The sequence below is a fragment of the Podarcis filfolensis genome, assembly GCF_964270895.1.
Source record: "Podarcis filfolensis genome assembly, chromosome: 4".
In the NCBI taxonomy this organism is placed as follows: Eukaryota; Metazoa; Chordata; class Lepidosauria; order Squamata; family Lacertidae; genus Podarcis; species Podarcis filfolensis.
The window spans coordinates 63,594,803-63,612,928 of record NC_139607.1 but is presented as its reverse complement, the minus strand read 5'-3'; the positions used below and the strand labels follow the sequence as shown (position 1 = coordinate 63,612,928).

Below are 18,126 nucleotides of genomic sequence, written 5' to 3'. Positions count from 1 at the left end.
GTGCCCTGGCAGTGCGCTGGAGAAATGGGTGGATGTGAGGAACGCTGGGGAGAAAGTGAAATAATGAAACCCGGAATGGATTATGTAAAACACCCTATTATTTATCTATTGTGTGTGTGTGGAGGGAGAAGGAGAGGGAGATCGATCTCATCTGACTGAGGTTGCAAGGCGAATTTCACCCACCCCCATCCCCAAAATACGATGCGAAAGAGTTTGATTCGCCTGCCTTCTCCCCGCCCGTTGTTCCTTCTTTGACCCCCCCCCCTTGCACCCGAAGAAGGCAAATGCTTTGCAATGTTGTGTGCACAGCTTCTCTCTCTCTCTGCCATTTTACTGGGACACAGCAGACAGCTCTTTCCCTGCCCCCAACTCAGCCTGGGCTTTTTTCCCTGTCTCTTAACTCCACCAGTACAGCAGTGAGCTGAGCTCTGCGTGTGTGTGTAGAGGGAGGAGTGGGGGGGCTAAGCCAAACCCGCCTGCCTGTCACTGGAGTTTTAGTTTGCATTCTGAAGAAAGGAGGAGGGGGAGGGAGAAGGGAGGGAGAATGTCTTGTTTGTGGCTTGTCAGCAATTGCTTGAGACAAGCTTCCATGTGTGAAAGCTACTTGGCATGAATGCCTGGGCCGTACCAAGTCTCCCGGCAGCGAGAGGGGGGAGGCCGAAGGAAAAACAGAGCCGCCTGGAGCAGACAATAGGCCCCTCAAGTGTTCCCCCCAAGTTGCTTTGATGTTGTCCTCGTGTCTTGGTACCAGGAGGCCGGGGGGCTTGCGAGGAAAGGGGCTCGGGTGTTGTTTTTGTTTTTTTGTTTCCTTTCACTTTCCACCCCCCCTTTTTTTCCTTTTTTCGCCTTGGCGGAAAATGATTCTCCAGAAATTCTCCTCATAACACACAATTTAAAAAAGAGAGAGGGAGAGAGAGGGAGAGGGGGGGGGAAAGAGACAGAGACAGAGAGAGAGAGAAAGAAAAACAGGTAAGAGAGAGGCTACATTCCCTTCCCCTTCTGTGTGGCACCACAAGCAGCAGCAACACGAGCCCGAGAGGAGCTTGTTTGCTCCCCAGCCTGGAGCGCTCCATGCTTGGCAAGGAGGAGGGGGACCACGCATTGCTGGAGCTGCCTCCCTCGCCGGGTTGGGGGCCAGTGAGTGGCAGGCGGCTGGTCGCCTCGCAGGCGCTCCGGGGAGAGCGAGCCCGGGAATGCGTGCTCTTCTCTCTCCCGCTCTCCCTATGCATGCATGTATTGGAGGTGGCTCCTGGTAGGCGCTGTTATTTGGTTGCAGTTGCGCTTCTCTTCTCTCCCGCCCCCCCCCCCCGCCGCCGCCGCCGCCGCCGCTTTCCGTCTTCTTCCTCGCCCCGCTAAGCCCAAGAGAAGGGGGGCGGCTGCCGCTGCTGGGCAAGCGGAGGGGGGCGCGCGCGGAGCAGCAGGCTCCTGGCTGGCGGCCTCGGAGCTCCAAGCTTCCCCTCCACTCTCCCACCTCCCCTTTGCTCCTTCATTCACAGCTTCGGAGAGCGCAAGAGCTGTCGCTGCTGCTGCTGCTGGCCCGGCTAAAAGCAGCCGCCGCAGCCGCTTGCCTGGCGAGCAACAGCCCTCTTGGCTGGGGGGCGAGGGGGGGGCGCGCCTTTGCACAAGACCCAGCCCAGCTTTGGGGTTGCCGCCGCCACTACTGCTGAGCGAAAGATGCACCGAGGTTGCAGGGCTCAGACTGGAGTGGGGCAGGGAAGGAAGGGGCATCGCGAAACTTTTCCCACTAGGGGTGGTGGCGGCGATCTCCGCCTCCTTGCCATGCGCCTCAGTCCCCCCCCCCCCGGTAGTAAGAAAAGAAAAGATGCACACCCATCTAACCCACCCAAGGGAATTGTTTCATTGTGGCGTTAAAATTGTTCTCGCTGGCCACAAGGGTTAATGAGAAGGTCAAACTTAGCGCGGTTTTTATGCATTTGTCTTTTTAATCGCGTTTCAGAAAGCTTGAGCCCCTTCGGTTTACAAAGAGGCGAAGGAAAGGAGCACGGCCGTTTGCAAATGAACACAAAAGCTTTTCTTTTCTTTTAGGAAAATGTTTTAACTCGCCCCCCCACCCCCACCTGTTGGCCCCTTGTCGTGTTCTGTTGTGTCTTTTTTGCAAGATTTACTGGGCGATTGATACTGAAAATGAGGTGGGAGGAGGAATCGGGTTTTTTCACCCGCCTCTCTAATTGTACATATGTTGTGTTCTTTTGCCACCCCCCTCTTTAAAAAAGCTGGATGCCAGGAAGAATGAGACCATGAATCTTTTGTCATTGTTATATCCCGAATCTTGTGTTGTTCTGAGTCTAGCGGACACGTCCAAATCTAGACGGTTTGCAATAAAGCTTTCGGGTTGTGTTTTTTTAGGGCAACATCTCTTATGGATTTGAGAGAGTAAACAACATTTTATGTAGAGAACGGTGCTATTTATCATTCAGCAAATAGCTGGCCGAGTGTGAGGGGCAACAATGTAAGAGGGCTTGTGTGCTCACTGCTGCTGCTGCTTTTGGAGGGGATCACCTTAACTGCTGTTGAGGCAGTGCTCAAAAAGGGAGAGAAGAGCTGTTTCACTATTGCTGCTCCTTAAAAATAATAACGTTGCTCTTCGTTCCTGTGGATTCCCATTATGTTTAAAATATTGATGGGATTTTAACTGAAACTGAATTCTCTGAGGTCTCATAGCTTTTATCACACACCATAAGTCTGGAGTGCATTACTTTTGGACAAATAGCAAGAATCTAGAAATCTGTAGAAGTCTTGACTGGCACAAATACTCCCCCCTCCCCAGTGTCCCCCAAAGCAACTGGAACTGTACAGGAGCGGTCTGAGGAGGGTGAGGAAAAGAGGGAGAAAGAGGTCTGATGCTTTCCCAGCCCAGGCCTGTAGGAGATTACCATGTGCGTTAAAAGACTGAGCAGGATGGGAGAAAGGGGGAGGGAGACAAAATTGGCCTGAGACCCTCCTCAGTCTAGCAAGGAAAATGGAGGCTCTCTTCTGCCTCTGCAAAGTGCAAAGCATGAATTCTGTCTAGTGACTAGTCCCATCCCTCTACACACACACACTCACTCCAGCACTTCTTCCACACCCAAACTTTATTTGGGTGAGATAGTATCTTTAATGTTAGGTGCAGCTCACATTGTACAATGCAGTTATAGGAGTAAATAGGAGGAAGGAAGATCAAAGTGTAGTAAGTCAGGATTAGAGAAGGAACCCAAGTTTTGAGACCGTTGGGTGCGGGACAGGCTCAAGAGAGAAAAAGAGAGGAAGGGCACGGTTTTTTCTTAATGCAGGGCTGCTTTGCACATGACACTTTACCCAAACAGATATTGGGAGAAGGAGTGGTTACATCTATGCACACCACTATAGGTGAAAATTCTAGATGTGTTTTGTGTGTGTATGTGCGTGCTACATATTCACATACTGGGAAAGTGTTATTGCATATGTGCAGATGTATGGGTGAAATGTGTATAGTTGAATCGAGGTAGTATGAAGGGGGAGAGAAACAATGCAAATATGCAGATAAGATGACAGGGCGACTGCAAAACTGAGGTTCAGAATAATCCATGAAAGCTCTTTCTGCAAGGTGCATTTTGACTGAAAGAGGAGCTCTTGGTTGTTGTTGAAAATGAGAGGGATACAACTGAGCATTGCTGTTTGTTTGTGAAAAGGAAGGTAGATATATTTATAAAATTATGAGAATTATGTAGATAGGCCTTGTAGGAAGGATTATAAGTGAGTGAGGATTGAAGTTTTGGTGAGGTTTTGGTGGAGAAGGAAGGATCTCTGTGGGTGATCTAGTGAAGAAGCAGGGGTCCTGAAGCTCTAACTCTTTTCTTAACAATGTGGTATTGCTCATTACATTTGTGTATTGTGCAGAATTGGGCATCTACCACTGGTCAGTCTGTACACTTTCTTATATTGATATGAAGACTAAATTTGTTGGTTTATTTCATACATGGTTATAAATGTTCACAGATGCATATCAGAATGAGCAGTCGCACAATACAGAAAATGCATAAGTGGCAAAGAGTTTCTGTCTACATAAAGCACGCTTCTTCCATGAGGCAAAACATATGTATGCCATAAATATATAATACCTGTATTAATGCCAGACGAGCTTATTTCCTTTCCATGTCTAATAGGCATTTACGGCAGCACAAAGGAGGCATAAAATTCTACCCTATTCTAATGGTTAATACAATAAATACAAATGCCAAATACTTTACAAAAAATGTCAGATGTATTCCTTTACGAGGTGCAGAAACGTATCTTCTGTACCTCATAACAGAACATGAGATTAGAATGTCTCTGCTCTTCTTGCGTGTTACCATCTGAGTTTTGTGTGTTCCCTGGAATTGTTGTGTTAAACTTGAATGTGGTATGCGGTGCAGAATTTCATCATTTGATTTACTACAAGTGTTCTGGTGACCAGTGGCGTAGGAAGGAAGGTGTGGTGGGTGCGGGCCGACCCGGGTGTCATCACTGAGGGGGGTGACAAAATGGCAAAAATATGTGTTTTTAAAATAAGAAATTCCCATCGCAAAAGAAAGGTTTTTAAGTGCTTATGCTCACCATGTTAAGTAAATAAACCAGAAAATAACACTTACAACTGTAATGATCTTATTTTTCCTTTTAAAAAAATAATTTCAATGGGGGTGTGTGACAAGAGATTTTCCGTACCGGGTACCACCTGACCTTGCTACACCACTGCTGTTGACCTTCTGAAGTAATGCCTATAGCAAGGAGTTCATGGGGGGTGGCAAGGAGGAGAACCTGAATATGCAGGGGGCGGCAAGGAGCAGCATCTCAGAGGCTGGGGAGGGCAGTTGGCTCCGGTCAGGGATTGGAGGGCAGGGCTGTACCTCTTCATTTCTCTATCACTATAGTAAAGGTGCCATGGTGATCTACAAGTCTGCCTTCCCCCATCAAATAAAAGAAGGCCACAAAGCAAGAAGATAGGACAGGGGCTAGTTACCTCTATAACCCTACCCTCTCTATAGACTATCCACATAAGGACCACAGGTATGGGTTATTTTTAACACTACTCGCTCACATTTTAAAAGAGGTGTGGCTTTTATGTGTGCAGTGATGGATGAGTGAACCTTTCACCGTGCATCTACTACAGCATAACTTCATTGTTTACATTTTTGGGGGGTCAGTGAGTTAAGTTTGCTTTAATTAAACTTCTGAGTTACGCTAAAATGCATAATTTTAATATATATTTTAAAAGATAATTGAAATATTTGCACAATAGTGTTTATATAGTTTTTAAAAAGGGTTTTAGTGTAGGTTTAGAAATTGATTTGAAAACCCATGCTGCTTTTCCAATTGGTACTGTTTTAACACTTTGGGGTTGGGGCTCCCCAAACTAATTCATTTAACACTTTTTAGTCTTCCTTTTAAAATGCCACCAAGGTGCTTTGCAAAAGCATCTTTTTTATTTTTAAGCACTTTAACACAAATTAAATAATTGATTTCTAAAATGCTGTGTTGGCAATTATTGTCTCTTCCCCACCATTAATGTGGCTGGAACTTGCAAGTAGTGTAAACGGAACAGTGGGATGTATGCAGTGTTGCAAACCCTGAAGTGCAGAAAGTCAATTGCAGTTTGGCATGTGGATTACAGCAGAGAGGCAATGATTTAAGGAGTGCTAGAAGTTGCTAGACAGCCTAGATGCACCCCAGTTGTATAACTTCATTACATGGTAAACGTGAAGGACCCCTGGATGGTTAAGTCCAGTCAAAGGCGATTATGGGGTGCGGCGCTCATCTTGCTTCAGGCCAAGGGAGCTGGCGTTTGTCCACAGACAGCTTTCCCGGTCATGCTGCCAACATATCTAAACTGCTTGTGGTGCAACAGGACACTGTGACGAAAGCCAGAGCAAACGGAAACGTCGTTTATCTTTCCGCTATAGCGGTACCTATTTATTTACTTGCACTGGTATGCTTTTGAACTGCTAGGTTGGCAGAAACTGGGACAAAGCAACGGGAGTTCATGCCATCGTGCGGATTCGAACTGCCAACCTTTTGATAGGCAAGCCCAAGAGGCTTAGTGGTTTAGATCACAGCGCCACCTGCGTCCCTTTTATGACATACTCCACACAGGTGCTGGTCTTTCCTATTTCTGTCTCACTTGGAGACACCGTTTTCATCTTCCCATGTTCTTACTAAATACGCATGTCATCACATTGGGTCCAGAGTAACGTGTATTATGTTGGCCAGGGACTGATTTCATTGTTGTGAGAGCCTCTGCTTCCAGCATTGCTTTATTTTTTACAGTTTTGTAGCATAGTTAAGCATGTCCAGTATGTGTTTTGTTTCATTGAAAAGCTTTTTGGCACGAAAGACCTATCACACCGTTGTTGTTCTTTGCGCTTACTGCTTCGCATCAAGGATCCCCACCTGTTTGAATGCAGCCCATAATGCTGATACCTGCTCATGGCTGTTTGGTGCCCTATTTAATTCCAATCTAGTTCCTATTAGGTAAATCACAAAGCTCAACAACAGTGAAGCACTAATTGGCCCCTTGGTAGCAGACGGAGAATAAACGCTGCCAAGGAGCGTTAAGAGGAAAAGAAAAATGGGGTGACGGGCCCTCCAGCTCTGCAAGAAACACTGAGCAGCAGATTGGGGCTAGCGAGGTCAAAAACTGGCACTATATGAAGGGCGAGAGTTCATTTTTAGAAAGGACAACAGGTTGCTATTGCTGTCTCTTCTTACAAGTGGCAGACTTGGGACAAAAGGAAATACCCGTGCAGGTTTTTGTACAATTTTCCTCTTTGAGAGCTGTGTTGATCTAATTAGATATTCATTTTTTAAATGCCAAAAAAATCCACTCATTTGCAAAGGCCACAAACAAGTACTCCTTTTGTACCACTTATGCATTAAGGTGCAGCCACCACCCTGGAAAGAAAGCGGAAGGGCATCTAGATGCGCCTGCCATTTGACAGCTTCTGCTCTATTGTGACTGCAAGGAAAGAGAAAGAGAGAGGCTAAACTGGGTATTTAATTTTCGCTAAGCTTGCATGAATCATACCGGTGGTCACTTGCCAAGTGGTTCTCAAGAACTCCTTTGGCAGGCCTCATTTTCCTAGGCAGGATATTGGGCAGGCTAGAGTTAACAGACGGCAAGGTTGTTGGTATTTGCTTTACTAGCTTTCTCCACCAACATAGTTCCTGTCTAGCAGACAGTCAAGCCACAAACATGGTTACCCTGCTTAGAATATTCATAAGCCGCAAAACTTATCAAAAATGGATAGGCCACAAGTTCTCTTGCTTGTTTCCCATTGACTCTAGACATTCCTTGCTTATGAGCACTCATACACATAAGCATACACCCTGAACAGGGAAGGTGTTCATTTTTTTATTATTATAATTCTTTTGCTGCACACAGTGTGGCCAGATGTACATATGCATCTCAGCTAACACAAGTGTTCTTGTTTTCTGCTTCACCGGGCATGCTAGAGAGACAGTATGTTCTAGTGGACTGAGCAGAGAGGTCCTGGAAGCCACTATTTGAGATGTAGCCTGAGGCAAATCTGTCATCAAACCAGGATTAACTCTTTCCTTCTTTTTGTTCGACTTCTGTTACTTCAAGACGTAGACAAATCCTGTTATCCGAGTGATAAATATATTTGTCATGTGTGTTGTTTGTTTATGAAGCATTACTCAGTTGTCTAATGTTGCAGGGCTCTTAAATTTGTGGTCAGCAGCTATTGCTTCATGTACATCCACAGTATTTGAACATCATGCAAGGCAGCGGCATCTTCCTCTACAAGGCAGTCCCTCCAGAGTTATGGGGGCAAGGATGCTGGACAGCAAACATTTGCACAGACCACCACAAATGTTGTGCAAATATGTTTTCTCAGTACTTTAACATAGATGTAAGGTTGAAGACAATGTATTATAAAAATAGAACTCACAATGCATACCTCAGGTGTGGGATGAGCTTGGTTTCTTCCTGACTTCACAACTGAAATGCCAAGTGTGGTATTTTTGCTTCTCCCCCATGCTTGAGGTGGGCCGTTTGCCTTTTCCCCCATTTTTTTTTTTAACACTACATGTTCATGAGCTCATTCATTCACCACCAGAATTGGCAATTTCCTGGGGTGGGTGGGAACTGGTTTTGAACAGGTGACTCATAACTATAAGCTTTTACCAGTTTCTTGTGGCTTCCCACAGGTTGGGCACTGTGAGACCAGGACTAGATGTCTGTTTAGCCTGATCCACCAGGGCTCTTATGTTCTTTCTTCCTGGTATTTACTGGGGAAATGAGAAATCATTAACAGACCAGGGAAAATGGCAAACTCAAAAAATTAAGTATGGAAATTGCATAGTTTTCAAGCAGTCTGGTCTTCTTTGTTTAAAATTAACAACAACATCACTTTACTAAGCCTGTGTACTATGTATAAGCAGTTAACACTGGACAAAACCTACCCCTGCCCCCAATCTCACTGGTGCTGCCATGTAGCTCTCTTAGTTGTCAGCCTTAGAAGGAAAAGAGAGTTGTGGATGAATAGCTTCTGTGGCAAGGGATTTGTCTGCAGGCCAGTGGACAAGAGAAGAAACCAAGATAGCTGATGGAACTGGTATGCATTTTTTATTAGGGCTTCAACCCAATTTTAAGGAATAGTTTAAAGTGATAGAGGTTGATTAGTTGATTGACCTATTAATTAAATGTGCCTAAATTTCACAATAGTTTTAGCACTATGAAAGGCATAGAGTAGCACAAAATATCATGCATGTAAGCGGACGAGGACTTCCCCCTTTTTTGCGAAACAAATTTGTGAAATGAATAAACCAAAAACCCCTCACAAGTAAATAAACCCACCCGTTATACCTACTCTCAATGTATGCTAAAACATCTGTAGCAGTTATTAAGCATCTCTGATGCAAACAAAACCAACTGAACTAATGTTTGATCAGGATCTGGTCAGCCCAGGGTAAAGCCAGAGGACTGTAGGAAATGGTTTCGTGTGGGTTTGCCATTCCTCTTCCCTGTATCACTACAGAACCAGTTCCCCAGCATGGTGTCAGAAGAGAGTGGCTCCCTGAGATCTATGGATGAAGGGTGGTATACAAATTTAACAAATAATAAATTAATGAATAAGTTAATGAGAGCTCCATGCTCACTTTCATGGGCAAATTCTGGAGTTCCAATATGTTCATGCTGAGGTTGCCTACTCAGTTTTTGGTATTAGTTCAGACCTTGATTAATCATTTGAAGAATAATTATGTGATGCAAAGTTTGGAGCTCATAGCATCATATGGAAGTGGTCCCTTTAGCACATGTACGCAGAAATGCTCCTTCAGAGTCTGTTAGCTGTGCAACTTTTAAGGAGCACCAGAGTCCTAGGGTTTGATAGGGACCAATGGCCCTGTTCACTAAAAAAATATTTTTTAAAAAAAAAAAAATTGCTTAGGCAACCAGTTCTGATGTTATGGGCTCAGAAGTATGTGCACATCAAATGAATGTATTAAACCCTCAGTAAGAGTTTTAACTAGCTAAAAGCCCTCAGTTACACAACTGTTTAAAAATTATATTCATAAAGGTCTTATGCACAATTTTACATGGGTACAGAACTCAGTGGAGACCAGTTTTGCTTCAGGCAGTGTGGCAGTTGTGTCTCTCTGGTACTTATCTATTGCATTTTTACACTGACTGTTCTTCAATGAACTTATGCATGGGGTTTTCTCATTTTACCCTCACAACAACCCCGTGGAGGGCAGGTAGGCAGAGTAAGATAGGGTGACTGTCCCAAAGGTCAGTTAGTGCCTGAACTTGCATTTCCCTAGTCTAAGTCCAACATTCTGGACATTTTAGAACACTGACTTTGAATTCAACTAAAAAACCCCCCAATGCAGATTGATTCCTAATATTGACTACCCTTTCTTTAATAGTCTAACTTGGGATATTTGGAAGGGGAGCAGTTCAATAGTGACTGATCCCACACCCTTGTTTGTTGATACATGTTGGGTTGTTAAATGTTAATTTTCTGCACAGCTTTCCAAGTGAAGTCTTAATTGTTAGCCTCTGAAAGATGAATACAGTAGGTGTTTTACAAAAGTGACTTAAACAAACGAGGGAGATGTGAAAGAGGCATAGTAAAAAAGCAGCCACAATTGCGGTGCACAGAAGCAAAGTTTGGCAGTTTTTAATTGTTTTTTTAAGGAGGGAAGCCAGGACTTCAGAGGATAAGTAACAACTAAATCGCACCTGTGCATCCCTAAGGACAATCCATTAGCTCCCAAAGGACTCAACCTGCACAGGCACAGAAAGCATGTTTAATAGTGGAGTGCAGGAAGAAGCAGATGGTCAAAATGCAAATATGCTGTAGTGGGAGCTATAAGATAGAGATGATGTAAACTGTGGCGCAGCAGGTTAGCCTTTAAATCACACAACTGGGTTCTGTTTACAGCCAAATTACTTGCTTTGGCTTTACACACAAGTTCCACTGAGTTAGTGACACAACATTCCACGTGAAAAGATGGAAGAAGATTAGGTATTTTCACTCACTACCGAGTGGGTAATTTGTGTGCCTTATTCTTTGTGATATTAAGGCTGAAATCCTATTCATACTTGGAAGCAGACCTTGCAGAACAAGAGAATTTCACTTCCGGGTAAACATGCATAGAATCAGGTTCCACATTTGGAGTATAAACAGCTGAAGATTATTTTAGAAGTCTTGAAATTGACAGATAGGAAGACCTATCCCTGATGAGTTATCATTCTGCCACAAATTAAAGAGAACGGTGGAAGGTTCAGGCTCTTGATTTTCACAGATTATATCTCGTGAAAATTTAGATAAATATGGTGGTGGGGTTTTTTGAGGGGGGAGCGAATATGAACCTTGTATTAATCATAGATTGTCACTAAACTGTGAAAGGCAGAAGGGAGGCTGCAGTGGACCTTAAGCTTTTTCTAACGGAACCAATCTACGGGCAGATTTATAGGCTATATCGGAGAAGACTTGTTCACAGATATGTGTTTGCTGTAGCTCTCTCTCAGAGTGTGTGCCTCTTTCGTTGTTCATTCCTGGATACCACCCCCCTTTCTTTTCTTTTCTTTTTTGCTGCTGCTGCTGCTAACACAGCATTGCTACTAGGGCCAGTTGCACCATAGATTTCTGCTGTCTGGCTGAAGGCTGCTGATCTCATTTTGTATATGCCTCTTAGCAACACTCAGGTGGTAGCAACATTTAGTCTCTAAGGGCACATCTACACAAGGGGTTGACACATAGCAAAGAGTGTTATTGTTTTTGCAGTGTATTTGCTAACGTGCAGTAGACTGTCTCCAAACATTCAAATGCATGTTGGATAATGTGTTTCGGGAAACATGTTAACATCACACCCTTTAAGACACATTATTCCCCTGTGTAACCATCTTGTTAAAAATTGGCTTCTCTTGTGCTAAATGCTGAGAAGTAAAGAATGATATTTAGCAAAGAAAACCCCAAACCCCACCTGTTCTGTGGTTACTATTCCCGCCCCCCCCCCAGAAAAGCATCTCAAGGGCGACACATCTTGCCTTCTTGTTCAGTTCCTCCTCCTTTTCAAACTTGTATTTATTGCCTCATTTTATTAAAATACTTATATACTACTTTTCCAATTGTTCAAAGTAGTTTACAAACAAGTAAGAAGAAATACAAATTAAAACAAGCCCAACAAAATCCAACAGTCAGGCTAAACAGGCAAGCAAAGCTTCAGCCAAAAAGCAATTAAACACACACACACACACACACACACACACAGAGAGAGAGAGAGAGAGAGAGAGAGAGAGAGAGAGAGAGAGATACATACCTTTCAGCCCCCATTGGGGAATAACGAAGAAGTAGCAGTTTTAGCCAGCGCTAGCAGGGAAGATCCACAGCTTCAGAGACTTTAAAAGCCTCCATTCCAGCTTTTGATGGGGCAGATCCATACCATGCATATAAAGAACATCCAATGTGGCTGGCTTCCCCCAAAGTATCCTGTGAAATGTAGTTTCCCTTCCATTGAGCTACAATTCCCAGCACAAACTACATTTCTCAGGGTTCTCGGAAGGAAGCCATGTGCTTTAAAATGTGCACTGAATGTATGGTGTGGATTTGCACTTGGTGACCTGACAGTGGGAAGCCTCTTCTAGCTGTTGAAACTACCTGTGGTCCCAGTGTATGGCCTGAAGACACAAGAAGCCGCTGCCTTGCTGAATTGAAGCCTAAGCAGCTATGAGCTGGGATAGTGTCTGGGTGAGACATCACTTGGGAGGCACTTGTAGGCTGCCTTGGGGTCCACAGTGACAGAAATGTAACACCATAAATTATCCCTAATGATTATTTATTTTCAGTAGTATTATTTGTCACTTACTAAAAAAAATTTCTGTCTAAGAGAGACAATTATTATTTAACCTCATTTTGGGTGCATTCTGACATGGGATATATTCTGTTACTTTTCCTGATGATAATGCTAGTGCTTCTGTCCTGTTTTCTAGCATTCCTTTCACACTGCAGTACCTGTTGCATTATGGAACGGTGGCTTTTTTTACTGATATACTGGCAGGTTGCATTAAAGTTCATTCACACAGTGTGGCACAATGAATGTCGTTCCCTCGTGAGTCAACCATAAAAACAGCAGGAAACAACTGTATGCCAGTATCCCACCCCAAATTTCATCACTTTACTCCCACGATTTTCTGGTTTAATGGTGTTGCAAACAGATTATTTCTGGAACCAATTAACATGGAAATGAGCACTAAACTTCCACTGTATTCCACTAGGTTTCCAGAAGTGGTGTTTATGTTGTGTGAAAGCTCAAATATAATACGGAAATTAGGGAAATGCTGGGGGAACAGAACAAAACCCTGTGTGAATGCAACCTCATTGGAGCCTCTATCATATCTAAAAAGAGAAGCCTTGGAAAGTGCTGTTTTTAAATCCTGTATGTGAGTTCACTTAGTCTTGATGGAAACACACTCTGTACACATTCAGAGCTACTTCTTCTGCAGTAGTAACTCATATTCTTCCAGACTCTGCTGAAAACAGGTTATAGGGCTAAACTCTGGCAACCCTGCCACAAATTAAGTTCCCTAAGAGGACAGCAAAGTGTCTTGACTTCACCCTCAGATCCAGTTATCACTGTTTCTTATTGATCCTTTTTTCATTCAGTAACATAAATTGACCACCATTGCCTTAAAGCTGACATCTTTTTCTCTGCTGTATCATTGGGAACTTAAGCCACAGGTCTTTTGACACCTAGGTGAGTTCCTTCTCAAGACATTTTGCTGCCTTGAGTGGGTCCATCCCAAAGTCCACTAAGGGCACCCCAGAATCGCCACAAGTGCTGCGGAGAGTCTTTGGGCTCATCTCCCAGTTTGCATTCTGCATTGTGGACACCCCTCAAAATATTTATTCCTTAAGTGACCACTATTCTCAGGCTGGCCTTATGTGTATCAATCCACTTCATTAAAGTTTTCCAAGGTGTTGTGAACAACACTCTTGGGAATGCATTTTTGACATTCCTAAGGTTGGGAAGTGCTACAGAAACCCCTGGGGTGGTGGTGGTAAATCAACCCATGATGACCTCATCACATAACTCCCAGGTAAAATTGCCATAAGAACAGACCCTCTAATTTGCAAAGTGCCTTATAATTCCCACTGTGCTCACAACTTCTCATTCACCATTGTCTCCAGTTCACACATGGGAGGATGCTGTAAGACCTAAGAGCACACAATGAGTTTGTTGCAAAGGTATGATGGCTTGAGCCAGTTCACAGTCTAATTATATCTGTCCGCCCACATTGTCTCTCGTAACAGCAGCCATTGTTTCTTCCAATTAACATAAGGCCTAGTAAGATACAATATCCTCCATTTGAAATGTATGGGGTTTTTTAAAAAGAGAGAATAATCTGAGTCAGACCCTGTAAAATCTTGCTCTGTAAATGTAGAAATCGTGACTACTGGGGGGGAAACCCAAGCAGCTGGAAGAAAAAGCAAATTTATGTGGGTGCCTTTTAAAGCAGCTATATATATCTCTGGGTCCTTCACTATTTTTGGTATTATGATTTCAGCTGCAATCTTGAGGGCTAGAAAGGTATCTTTATATACATCGGTATCTATATCATCTATATTCAGGGTTTTGGTTCAGTCTCCTGATTCCACCAAAGGGTCTGTTGCTCACTCCTATTGCATGATCACATGGCATTGCGTGCATTCCTGAGCACATTGGATGGAAGACTATGTACACAACAAGCTTCCCTTGTGTTTTGCCTGATGCTGCTTCCCCTCCCAACGCTTTGTGTTCCCCTTCCTACCCTTAGCTTTATTCTGCTGCCATCCATGGGGATCATAACTTAAGCTTCTTATGGAAGATTTCTTGTTTATTTCAGTGTTCCACCTGCACATTTACCCACACGTTTAGTTGCATGCTACAATATCAAGCTGTCTCACGGCATGGAAATATTTTTATAATCCCTGACAGCCATGATAAACATGCCTCCTTGGGAATAAACAAACAAAACACACACCTTGCTATCGACAGTAGTTTATGGCAGCCAGACCTTCGTCACTCATGTGCAGGGAACATCTAGGCTATCCTTTGCTAGTGAGGTGAAACACTCTTGGTGTAGGTGAAGCCGGCGTAAGATTTCACCTAATTCTTGTGGTTTGATGCACTGAGCGATTACTGGGGGAGCTGTGCGCATGTTGCCAATCTGTCTCTTTCAAAGGAAAATTTATTCAGATGTGTTGCCTACGGTCAGTCAGATTTTGAAGGAAGAAATCCGCTAAATATTTCTTAAGGATTTGTGCTCTTTGTCCTGGTGCATTTTGATTGGGGAGGGGAGGGGGAGTGTGGATTGGCGATTATTTCAGAAATGAAAGATACGGGGACTCAGTGCTACTCTGACATTAAATGCAATTAAATGACATTAAATGCAATGAGCAGAAGGAAGATTCTGAAAGCCCCTGACTTCCAGAGATTATGATGCTTTTGAAAATCCTGAATGGAATGCAAATGTACTTATAGATGAATGTAGCATTGAGCACAAACCCTGGAGTATCAGTCCTGAAGCTGACTACACCACAGCAATGGCTCTCAGTTTGTTCTCAGTGGGGACAGTTAAAGGAGGGAGAAAAGTCAGACCTCTTTTGGGGGGGGTCTGTCATGCTGGCCACATGACCCAGAAGCTGTACGCCGGCTCCCTCGGCCAATAAAGCGAGATGAGCACCGCAACCCCAGAGTCGTCCGCGACTGGACCTAATGGTCAGGGGTCCCTTTACCTTTACCTGTATATATGGCTTAGTGGCTTGTAATTGTTATTACGATCTTCTATAATGTACACATTTTAACAGGAGACAAAGAAAGATCCACCACTTTTAAACAATATAAATATGTTCTGTAAATGGCACCAGATATGTGTACGTTGGCTATGAAAGCCCACTCCTTTAAATGGGCAAATATCTTCCCTGGCTTTGACTTAAATGTGCCATTCTCCTCCAACCCTCCTCCCACCACTGATTGCAGAGGAATTAGGACAGGCATAGGCAAACTCCAGCCCTCCAGGTGTTTGGGACTACAATTCCCCATCATCCCTGACCACTGGTCCTGTTAGCTTGGGATGATGGGAATTGTAGTCCCAAACTTCTGGAGGGCCGGAGTTTGCCTATGCCTGAATTAGGATCTTATCTAGCCCCTCCTCCATTTCCCATGTGTTGTTGTTGTTTAAATTTGTATACTGCCCTATACCTGCAGGTAATCAGGGCAGTTACAACATTAAAATCACAATATAAAAACACAAAATACATAATAAAAATCAATTCAAAAACAATCCAGTACCCCCCCAACCCCATTTTAAAATTAAGTCTCCCAGGATTCTACCAGAACATAGCCACAGCAGGCCTCAGGTTCATGACTCTTAAAAGAAGACACTTACACAGCAAACTTCTTGGAGAACAGGTTATAAACTTGCAGAGAGGAACAAGAGCATACTTCTCCTGTAAATGTCTATGCCTGGTGATCAGAAGTAAGCTCTATAGTGTTCAGTGGGGCTTGCTCCCAGTTAAGTGTGCAAATGATTACAGCCTTAGAGGTATTTCTAAGATGCAGAATTGTTTCTGGAGCTCTTGGGATCACTTTACACATTAAGTGGTGATTCAGTTGTTGATGATCTGTGGCTTCCCATCGTTTCCTGGTAGTTGTTCATGTATAATATACATGGTCCTATTAATCTATTATATGTTATGTGTACATGTAAAATGTTTTATAAATTTAGTTAAATAAGCAAACAAATATTATATCTCTTCCAATTGATATTTTAGCTCAGGAGCACCAACACTTTAGAACTTCTTGCCTGTCGATAACAAGGAAGTGCCTTTGCTGTACCTTGGAAGTCGAACAGAATCCGTTCTGGAAGTTTGTTTGATTTCCAAAACCTTTGAAAACCAAATTGTGGCTTCTGATTGGCTGCTGGAAGCTCCTGCAGCCAATCAGAAGCCGCAGAAGCCCGTCAGATGTTTGGGTTCCAAAAGAACATTCACAAACCGGAACAATCACTTCTATGTTTGCGATGTTCAGAAGCTGAAATGTCCAAGTTCCAGGGCGTTCGGGATCCAAGGTACGAATGTATTCTTTTAAGTGCCTGCTAAAAATGTTTCTGTTCTGGTAAGACTATTTGGGCGTGTAGAAGCTAACATGCATTTTAGTCTGTTTTTAGCTTTTTGGTTTGATTTTAATTACATTTTGATTTTTTTTAAAAATACCTGTTTTTAGCATTGTTGTTTAGAGGTTCTCTTTACAAAAAGGCAGTATATAATTTTTGTTAAATAGATAAAATTTAAAACAAACACCATGGGTGAAGTGGCCCTTGCAATAATTTCATTATCCTTATTTTAAAAATGAATAAAATCTTGCCTTGAAACTTGGGAGTAACCTGGGCAGTTCGGATGAAAAACAGCTTTTCCATTAAGACTTTGCCATAGAAGACTTCAACTCAAGTTCTACTTCACCTGTAGACTCTCTGAAAGACCCTGGGCAAATCACAATCTTTGAATCAATTCCTTATCTTGAAAGTGGAAATAAGAATTTCCATTTTTTGGGGGGGGTTGTTGTGAAGGGAAATGACACACAGAGAATGCACTTATATTACAGCTGTAAGAGCAATTACAAGTCATTAATAATAGAAATGAGAAGATTTGATTTCTCTCAAACTGTCACACTGAGCAAGTTGTGCAAGCTCTGTTTTTTCTCCCTGCGTTGGATGGGGAAGGGGGGTTAGCCTGGGATTTGTCCCAGTAGATTTACCTGATTCCCCAAGAGGCTGTGGGATCAGCAATCCAAGACATGCATTTCAGGGTTCCTTGAAGTGTCACAGAGGATGCTGGGGATCAGATTTCAGAATGATCATATGATCCCAGAGTTGCATCCCAGCATCATCTGTGACACTGCATGAATTCCTGAAGTGTACTCCTCAAATTGCACATCACTCCCTATCAGCACCCTTAAAAATGTTGCTTCCCTGAAGTACTGTTTGTGAAATCAGGCCAGCCTAGGGGACTTAATAATACATCTTTTCATAAGGATGACAGGTTGCAATTCCTGGTGTAATGGAACGGTTGTGTACATTGTGACTCCCTTCCTGGAAGAGAACTTTGTTTTTCCTCCGCCTCTTTTCCTTGCTGTTGAGATCCTTATCTTTGTTTCTGCCTTTTGTGTGTTTCCCTTCCTCGTGTACCTCCCTCCCTTCTGTTCGTGTCATTTTCCATTTTCTCTCTTTGCATGTCTCCATTCTTCTGTGTGTGACAGTTTTCTCATCTGTCCTCCCTCTGGCATCCCTTTTTACTCCCTCTCCCCACACTGCAAGCTTGCCATCATTTCCATCTTTTCCCTTCTGCTACTTTCCCTTTTCTTCTTTCTTTCTCGTGCTTGTTATGCCCCACCCCTTCCACCCCTTCTCTTCTTGTACCAAATAGAAGATGTCAAATACAGTGGTACCTCGGGTTACAGATGCTTCAGGTTACAGACTCCGCTAACCCAGAAATAGTACCCGGGTTAAGAACTTTACTTCAGGATGAGAACAGAAATTGTGGTGCGGCGGCAGTGGGAGGCCCCATTAGCTAAAGTGGTGCCTCAGGTTAAGAACAGTTTCAGGTTAAG

The 18,126-nt window shown here is 43.4% G+C and overlaps 1 protein-coding gene across 2 annotated transcripts in view; it reads left to right on the top strand.

Annotated features, from left to right (window-relative positions):
* Nucleotides 1–748: 748 nt before the first annotated feature.
* Nucleotides 749–18,126, top strand: part of BCL9 (BCL9 transcription coactivator) — a 103,090-nt gene continuing 85,712 nt past the window's right edge. Inside the window, exon 1 of one of the 2 annotated variants that reach the window (XM_083611453.1) lies at nucleotides 749–969. The gene's annotated coding sequence lies outside the window, so the exon portion shown is untranslated. The remainder of the gene's footprint in view (nucleotides 970–18,126) is intronic. The other variant, XM_083611455.1, reaches the window with a different exon arrangement.